The sequence below is a fragment of the Phocoena sinus genome, chromosome 13 (genome assembly GCF_008692025.1).
Source record: "Phocoena sinus isolate mPhoSin1 chromosome 13, mPhoSin1.pri, whole genome shotgun sequence".
NCBI classification, from domain to species: Eukaryota; Metazoa; Chordata; class Mammalia; order Artiodactyla; family Phocoenidae; genus Phocoena; species Phocoena sinus.
In genome coordinates this window covers 31,674,478-31,684,351 of record NC_045775.1, presented here as the reverse complement: position 1 = coordinate 31,684,351, position 9,874 = coordinate 31,674,478, and positions in this window count along the sequence as shown.

The following is a 9,874-nucleotide window of genomic DNA, read 5'->3' as shown; positions in this document are numbered from 1 at the left end:
GGCACAGAAAGATTAAAAAACTTGCCCAAGAATATAGCCGGGAAGTAGTAGAGCTAGGATTTGAACCTGGGCACTCAGTTCAAAGTGTATACTCTTAACTACTGTGCTAAACTATGTACTACACAGAATATATGCAGTATATTCACCACCCTCTAAAATACACTCTAGCATTTCTCCCCTGAAATTAGACTTATTTTCTCCGGGAATTGGATTTCAAATTCTGATTTTCACTGTCTCTTTGCAGCAAGAGAAATTAACTCTCTGTCTTAATTTTTCACTTTATCAAAAAGGATTTTCCTTATTCAGAGTGTTTTGTGTAAGAATAAAAGGATTTGCATATAATTAATTTTACAATTAAAGCTTATGAAATATGTCTAGTCAAAACTCATTACAAAGACTTTCTTTTAGTTTGTTCTTATGAGATAATTATTTAACTAACATACATTGATCATTTACAGTAGTAGATCCAAGCTCTTTACTGGCAGTGCGGAAAAGATGGAAAATCATCATTCCCAGTATTCCAGGAGCACACTTGGATGAATAAAGATAGATTTAAAGAACAATGCAAAAGGCTGTGCCTAATTCTGGTTTGGGAAAAGGAAAGCCTTTGTGCAGAACGTTGTATATAAGCCAGGTTGTTGATAGATGAGGAGGAGTGTATCAAGTGCAGAAAAAAATCAGGGTAGGGAGCTGTAGGCTAGACTAAGGCATAGGCATATGCAAAAATGCCGCTTGTTCAAGGAATAGTGACGTTAAATGCGGCTGAGCTTAGAGTGTGTGGAGCAGAGTAACAAGGCACGAAGCTAGAAAATAGGGATGGGCCTGATTGTGAAGAGCTTTCTAATGAGAAGAGTAGCTCTAATAGTCAACAGTTATGGAAACTGCAGAGATCAAATACCATGAAGATGAAAATAGCTGTTGGCAAAAAATAAATAAGGGGGAGGGACTTCCCTGGCGGTCCAGTGGTTAAGACTCAGTGCTTCCAATGCAGGGGATGCAGGTTCGATTCCTGGTGGAGGAACTAGGATCCCACATGCTACGTGGTGCGGTCAAAAAAAGAAAGAAAGAAAAAAAAAAACAGCCGTTGGGTTTGTACCTAAGGTTATGGTGATCTCTTGTATCCTTACTGAGAAAGTTACCTAAATAACATGATGAGGGCAAAAATGATAGAGAAATAAGTTGATGTTAAGTTTACCTGGGAGTATGTTTGGTCTTGAAGGAGGTAAAGGTTTTTGTTTTTATCTCTTTTTTGTTTCTAAAGATGGGAAGAGATTAGAACATATTTCTAAGCAAATGAAGGAAATGGAAAATGGAAGATAGATGACGAAAAGGGAGAAGCGTTACCTCTGAGGGAAGAAGGGAAGTATCGACATCCTAAATCTGGGCATGATGGAGAGCATTTTACTGATGCTAAACAAAGTGTGTATGTGCTCATTAACAACAGAGATAGTGTTTCCAAGTTCCTCTTGGAAACAAGAAGGGTAGACTTCGGCAAAAATTATCTATTCCATTGTTAATACCTATACCTCCATATAGCATTCGCCACATTACTTGTTTGTTTGACTTGATTCCCCACTGGGTGGCAAACATGTCTCTCACTCTGAATCAGCCCCACGTTAACTAGTACGATGCTTGCTGAATTATGAAAATGGCAGCAGTGGACCACAGGTAATACATAAAATTGCTTGTTACCAAAAAGCCTACAGAAGTCTGCTGGAAAGCTATTTGGACACTAAGGCGGAACCGAAGAGTAAAGATTAATAATAAGAGGATCTGGCTACCCGAAGGTCTCTGCCCAGGCAGGAAAACGAACTTCTGTAACTTCAACGTTTGTATTTGCTTAATTTTAGTGCTCGCGAGGCCTTGGATAGGAACAGGACTTGGTGTAATCACAGTGTTATAGAAAAGTAGTTAAAACGTTTCCCGAGTGCCTCCTTCAGGGCAGCTTAAAAGGGTTCTCGGGGGCTTCCCTGGTGGCACAGTGGTTGAGAGTCCGCCTGCCGATGCAGGGGACACGGGTTCGTGCCCCGGTCCGGGAGGATCCCACATGCCGCGGAGCGACTGGGCCCGTGAGCCATGGCCGCTGAGCCTGCGCGTCCCGAGCCTGTGCTCCGCAACGGGAGGGGCCACGACAGTGAGAGGCCCGCGTACCGCACAAAAAAAAAAAAAGAAAGAATAAGGGGTTCTCGGAGGAGAAACTGCTGCTGCGTTCACATACTGCCGTTAAGGGCTTGCCCAAAAGTAACCCACCGAGATGCTGAACCCACGCCGCGGGCTTCCCCAGCGGCGGGCGCCGGGGAAACCGGCTCCGGAAGCCGCCCTGCCCCGAGCGGCCTGAGCGTCCGGTTGTCAGGGAAACGTCGCGGCGGTGGCGCACGGGAGTTGTTGCGCCGGGGGGCGCTTCCTGCGCGCTGCGTCCCGCCCTGGAGTCAGGCTGAAGGGGCTGCTCGAAACTGTGTCGCCGTCGCCTTGTCCGCGCCGTAAGTGCGGCGGCCAGCGAGCGGGGTCCGTCTGTGAGGAGGGTCGGCGCCGGGGGTGATGGAGAGAGAAGTGGAGTCTGGATGGAGGCTCCCAGAGAAGGGAAAGTTCCCTGAGAGAAGGGGAGCGGGGCAGCCTTGCAGTTCGGCGGCCTCTGGAGGGACAGGCAGGGGTGGGGGGAGGGGCTAGAGGTGACAGTGACTCCCGCTGGCCGCATGACCCACCCGATGCGGGCCCCTGGGGAGCGGAGCGGCTGCGCTTTGGGAGACCCCTGTGTGGCCGAGAAGCTGCACTGTCATTAAATGTAGAGTCAAGACTAGTTTAGAGGCCTGGAAATCAAGCGGCTTATGCCAGACGTCCAGATCTGTTATGTGTTCACATGAAATGTGAGGCTTTTAAACAAAATTAGTTTCTTGGATTATGTAAATTATATGGGCTTTGGTTTTCTGGAGATGCTTTTAGTTAATCCTATTGTACTATCACTAGGACAAGTTTATAAACGTGTGTGTACTTTTGAAGTTCTGAGATTCAGTATTATGTTTATAAAACAGATGCAGAATGGTTTTATAACCCATTTTCCTGGTCAATTTTATTAAATATAATTGCATGTTTGGTTGTGTTGGAAACAATAATAACAACATAGCAGACTGACTTGTAGCCTGTAGAATCTGTAACTGGTCTGGCCTGGTCTTGAAAAGGTCTCCTTACCCCCCCTCATTCCTAACGCCACTACTTACACAAGTTTCCTCTAAACTTTTAGATTAGGAAATTAATGTGTTTTTTTCACCCCATTTCCTCTCCGTTTCTTAATTTTGTTTTTTTCTCTCAGCGTGTTCTTTAAAGGCTGGCTAGAGCCCTCATGACCTGCTTTTGTGATACAATTGTGGAAAATAATCTGCCTTCAAGTGTTTTCTCGGTTTCTATGTGCATCCTTTTGCAAATCCTCAAGACTAAGGAAGTTAAATAGAAAATTTTCAAAGAATTTAATAATCCACTCAATTATCTATTTTATCTATCTTCCTATAGTCACCAATCGGCCCAAGTCTATACCTGCTTTTGCCTTTGTACACAGAACTTCGTTAACTTAATACTCAAATATTTGGTAACTTCTGAAGTCAGGAAGCCCTGTAGCCAAGAGGTACATAGGTTCAGACTGAAGGTGACTAATGATTAGGAAAAATATATATGTATTTTTTAACATTTTCATCTATTCCCTGCAAGTAGCTATCTCACTGTTTCATCTCGATTTCCTGACCAGGTACTATTTTAACAATCAAAATGTATTACTGCCTTTGCTTAAAGAAGAAAGACATATTTAGTGGAAAGGTTAGAGAATAAAATTATGGTAGGATTACAACAGACAGGTTGAGCACCTACTATGTGCCAGACAGTGGGCAAACAAGGCACATCAGGTGTAATAAATAATGTGTAAAAAAGGAGTGGGGGAACTTAACTCAGTATGTGTGGAGAGAAAGAGCTTGCCTTTGGGGATTGGGGAGGGCTAAGCAGAAAAGACACTTGAGTTGAACTGCAAAAGATGAAGAGGATTTCGAGGTCAAACCTTCCAAGCAGCGGTTGGTATACGTAGAGACTTAGAGACTTGAAAGTGTTTGGGGAAGAATCTGAGAAGCACTGAGGGAAAGGTCCATTGGGACCAGGGTGGAAAGGACTGTAAATATCATACTACAGTTTGAACTTTATTCTGTGGCAGTAGAGGCCATAGCCATTTTTGAGGAAGGACGATATCTGATTATACTGATGACTGAGAAAGATGTTTTCGTTTTAATTGAAATATGCAGAAAAAGAAGTGATTTGAGGGGCTTCCCTGGTGGCGCAGTGGTTTAGAGTCCGCCTGCCGATGCAGGGGACACGGGTTCGTGCCCCGGTCTGGGAGGATCCCACATGCCGCAGAGCGGCTGGGCCCGTGAGCCATGGCCGTTGAGCCTGCGCGTCCGGAGCCTGTGCTCTGCAACGGGAGAGGCCACAACAGTGAGAGGCCCGCGTACCGCAAAAAAAAAAAAAAAAAGAAAAAGAAAAAAGGGTTCTCGGAGGAGAAACTGCTGCTGCGTTCACACTCTGCCGTTAAGGGCTTGCCCAAAAGTGACCCACCGAGATGCTGAACCCAGGCCGCGGGCTTCCCCTGCGGCGGGCGCCCTCCCCTGCTTTGTCTAATTGCTTATTTAGGCGAAACCTAAATATTGACTGTGGATCAGATATCAAATTTCCTGATTTTGGTCATCTTTACTGTGGTTATGTAAGTGTCATAGTTCTTAGGAAATATACACTGAACTATTTAAGGATAAAGGGACATGATGTCTGCACCTTACCCTCAAATGGTACAGAAAAATTAATATGCATATATGTGTGTATATATATATATATATATATATATATATATCTCCAGAGAGAGATAGAAAGGAAACGAGCAAAATGTAAACAATTAATGAATGTAAATGTATGGGAGTTAATTGTACTATGCTTGCAGTTTTGAAATTATTATATCAAAAGAGAGCTATTTTAAAAACCTACAGATAGTGCGACTAAAGTGTCGAATCACTTTTTTTTTTTTTTTTTTTTTTGCGGTACGCGGGCCTCTCACTGTATTTTACGTTTGGTAGTGTATATATATCCATGCCACTCTCTCACTTTGTCACAGCTTATCCTTCCCCCTCCCCATATCCTCAAGTCCATTCTCTAGTAGGTCTGTGTCTTTATTCCTGTCTGACCCCTAGGTTCTTCATGACATTTTTTTTTCTTAGATTCCATATATATGTGTTAGCATACGGTATTTGTCTTTCTCTTTCTGACTTACTTCATTCTGTATGACAGAATCTAGGTCCATCCACCTCACTACAAATAATTTCATTTCTTTTTATGGCTGAGTAATATTCCATTGTATATATGTGCCACATGTTCTTTATCCATTCATCCGATGATGGACACTTAGGTTGTTTCCATCTCCTGGCTATTGTAAATAGAGGTGCAATGAACATTTTGGTACATGACTCTTTTGAAATTATGGTTTTCTCAGGGTATATGCCTAGTAGTGGGATTGCTGGGTCATATGGTAGTTCTATTTATAGTTTTTTAAGGGACCTCAATACTGTTCTCCATAGTGGCTGTAACAATTCACATTCCCACCAGCAGTGCAAGAGTGTTCCCTTTTCTCCATACCCTCTCCAGCATTTATTGTTTCTAGATTTTTTGATGATGGCCATTCTGACCAGTGTGAGATGATACCTCATTGTGGTTTTGATTTGCATTTCTCTAATGATTAATGATGTTGAGCATTCTTTCATGTGTTTCTTGGCAATCTGTATATCTTCTTTGGAGAAATGTCTATTTAGGTGTTCTACCCATTTTTGGATTGGGTTGTTTGTTTTTTTGTTATTGAGCTGCATGAGCTGCTTGTAAATTTTGGAGATTAATCCTTTGTGAGTTGCTTCATTTGCAAATATTTTCTCCCATTCTGAGGGTTGTCTTTTGGTCTTGTTTATGGTTTCCCTTGCTGTGCAAAAGCTTTGAAGTTTCATTAGGTCCCATTTGTTTATTTTTGGTTTTATTTCCATTTCTCTAAGAGGTGGGTCAAAAAGGATCTTGCTGTGATTTATGTCATAGAGTGTTCTGCCTATGTTTTCCTTTAAGAGTTTGATAGTTTCTGGCCTTACATTTAGGTCTTTAATCCATTTTGAACTTATTTTTGTGTATGGTGTTAGGGAGTGATCTAATCTCATACTTTTATATGTACCTGTCCAGTTTTCCCAACACCATTTATTGAAGAGGCTGTCCTTTCTCCACTGTACATTCCTGCCTCCTTTATCAAAGATAAGGTGACCATATGTGCATGGGTTTATCTCTGGGCTTTCTATCCTGTTCCATTGATCGATATTTCTATTTTTGTGCCACTACCATACTGTCTTGATTACTGTAGCCTTGTAGTATGTTCTGACGTCACGAGCCTGATTCCTCCAGCTCCGTTTTTCATTCTCAAGATTGCTTTGGCTATTCGGGGTCTTTTGTGTTTCCATACAAATTGTGAAAGTTTTTGTTCTAGTTCTGTGAAAAATGCCATTAGTAGTTTGATAGGGATTGATTTGAATCTGTAGATTGCTTTGAATAGTACAGTCATTTTCACAATGTTGATTCTTCCAATCCAAGAACATGGTATATCTCTCCATCTATTTGTATCATCTTTAATTTCTTTCATCAGTGTCTTATACTTTTCTGCATACAGGTCTTTTGTCTCCTTAGGTAGGTTTATTCCTAGATATTTTATTCTTTTTGTTGCAGTGGTAAATGGGAGTGTTTTCTTGATTTCACTTTCAGATTTATCATCATTAGTGTATAGGAATGCCAGAGATTTCTGTGCATTAATTTTGTATCCTGCTACTTTACCAAATTCATTGATTAGCTCTAGTAGTTTTCTGGTAGCATCTTTAGGATTCTCTATGTATAGTGTCATGTCATCTGCAAACAGTGACAGCTTTACTTCTTTTCCAATTTGGATTCCTTTTATTTCCTTTTCTTCTCTGATTGCTGTGGGTAAAACTTCCAAAACTATGTTGAATAAGAGTGGTGAGAGTGGGCAACCTTGTCTTGCTCCTGATCTTAGTGGAAATGCTTTCAGTTTTTCACCATTGAGGATGATGTTGGCTGTGGGTTTGTCATATATTGCCTTTATTATGTCGAGGTAAGTTCCCTCTATGCCTACTTTCTGCAGGGTTTTTATCATCAATGGGTGTTGAATTTTGTCGAAAGCTTTCTCTGCATCTGTTGAGATGATCATGTGGTTTTTTCCTTCAATTTGTTACTATGGTGTATCACGTTCATTGATTTGCGTATATTGAAGAATCCTTGCATTCCTGGAATAAACCCCACTTGATCATGGTGTATGATCCTTTTAATGTGCTCTTGGATTCTGTTTGCTAGTATTTTGTTGAGGATTTTTGCATCTATGTTCATCAGTGATATTAGCCTGTCGTTTTCTTTCTTTGTGACATCCTTGTCTGGTTTTGGTATCAGGGTGATGGTGGCCTCGTAGAATGAGTTTGGGAGTGTTCCTCCCTCTGCTATATTTTGGAAGAGTTTGAGAAGGATAGGTGTTAGCTCTTCTCTAAATGTTTGATAGAATTCGCCTGTGAAGCCATCTGGTCCTGGGCTTTTGTTTGTTGGAAGATTTTTAATCGCAGTTTCAATTTCAGTGCTTGTGATCGGTCTGTTCATATTTTCTATTTCTTCCTGATTCAGTCTTGGCAGGTTGTGCATTTCTAAGAATTTGTCCATTTCTTCCAGGTTGTCCATTTTATTGGCATAGAGTTGCCTGTAGTAATGTCTCATGATCTTTTGTATTTCTGCAGTGTCAGTTGTTACTTCTCCTTTTTCATTTCTAATTCGATTGATTTGAGTCTTCTCCCTTTTTTTCCTGATGAGTCTGGCTAAGGGTTTATCTATTTTGTTTATCTTCTCAAAGAACCAGCTTGTAGTTTTATTGATCTTTGCTATTGTTTCCTTCATTTCTTTCTCATTTATTTCTGATCTGATCTTTATGATTTCTTTCCTTCTGCTAACTTTGGGGTTTTTTTGTTCTTCTTTCTCTAATTGCTTTAGGTGCAAGGTTAGGTTGTTTATTCGAGATGTTTCCTGTTTCTTAAGGTAGGATTGTATTGCTGTAAACTTCCCTCTTAGAACTGCTTTTGCTGCATCCCATAGGTTTTGGGTCGTCGTGTCTCCATTGTCATTTGTTTCTAGGTAGTTTTTGATTTCCTCTTTGATTTCTTCAGTGATCACTTCGTTATTAAGTAGTGTATTGTTTAGCCTCCATGTGTTTGTATTTTTTACAGATCTTTTCCTGTAATTGATATCTAGTCTCATAGCATTGTGGTCGGAAAAGATACTTGATACAATTTCAATTTCCTTAAATTTACTAAGGCTTGATTTGTGACCCAAGATATGATCTATCCTGGAGAATGTTCCATGAGCACTTGAGAAAAATGTGTATTCTGTTGTTTTTGGATGAGATGTCCTATAAATATCAATTAAGTGCATCTTGTTTAATGTATCATTTAAAACTTGTGTTTCCTTATTTATTTTCAATTTGGATGATCTGTCCATTGGTGAAAGTGGGGTGTTAAAGTCCCCTACTATGAATGTGTTACTGTCGATTTCCCCTTTTATGGCTGTTAGTATTTGCCTTGTGTATTGAGGTGCTCCTATGTTGGGTGCATTAATATTTACAATTGTTATATCTTCTTCTTGGATCGATCCCTTGATCATTATGTAGTGTCCTTCTTTGTCTCTTGTAATAGTCTTTATTTTAAAGTCTATTTTGTCTGATATGAGAATTGCTACTCCAGCTTTCTTTTGGTTTCCATTTGTATGGAATATCTTTTTCCATCCCCTTACTTTCAGTCTGTATGTGTCTCTAGGTCTGAAGTGGGTCTCATGTAGACAGCATATGTATGGGTCTTGTTTTTGTATCCATTCAGTCAGTCTGTGTCTTTTGGTTGGAGCATTTAATCTATTTACATTTAAGGTAATTATCGATATTTTTGTTCCTATTCCCATTTTCTTAATTGTTTTGGGTTTGTTATTGTAGGTCTTTTCCTTCTCTTGTGTTTCTTGCCTAGAGAAGTTCGTTTAGCATTTGTTGTAAAGCTGGTTTGGTGGTGCTGAACTCTCTCAGCTTTTGCTTGTCTGTAAAGGTTTTAATTTCTCCATTGAATCTTAATAAGATCCTTGCTGGGTAGAGTAATCTTGGTTGTAGGTTTTTCTCCTTCATCACTTAAAATATGTCCTGCCAGTCCCTTCTGGCTTGCAGAGTTTCTGCTGAAAGATCAGCTGTTAACCTTATGGGGATTCCCTTGTGTGTTATTTCTTGTTTTTCCCTTGCTGCTTTTAATATGTTTTCTTTGTATTTAATTTTTGACAGTTTGATTAATATGTGTCTTGGCGTGTTTCTCCTTGGATTTATCCTGTATGGGACTCTCTGTGCTTCCTGGACTTGATTAACTATTTCCTCTCCCATATTAGGGAAGTTTTCAACTATAATCTCTTCAAATATTTTCTCAGTCCCTTTCTTTTTCTCTTCTTCTTCTGGAACCCCTATAATTTGAATGTTGGTGCGTTTAATGTTGTCCCAGAGGTCTCTGAGACTGTCTCCGTTCTTTTCATTCTTTTTTCTTTATTCTGCTCTGCAGTAGTTATTTCCACTATTTTATCTTCCACGTCACTTATCCTTTCTTCTGCCTCAGTTATTCTGTTATTGATCCCATCTAGAGTATTTTTAATTTCATTTATTTTGTTGTTCATCATTGCTTGTTTCATCTTTAGTTCTTCTAGGTCCTTGTTAAATGTTTCTTGCATTTTCTCTATTCTATTTCCAAGATTTTGGATCATC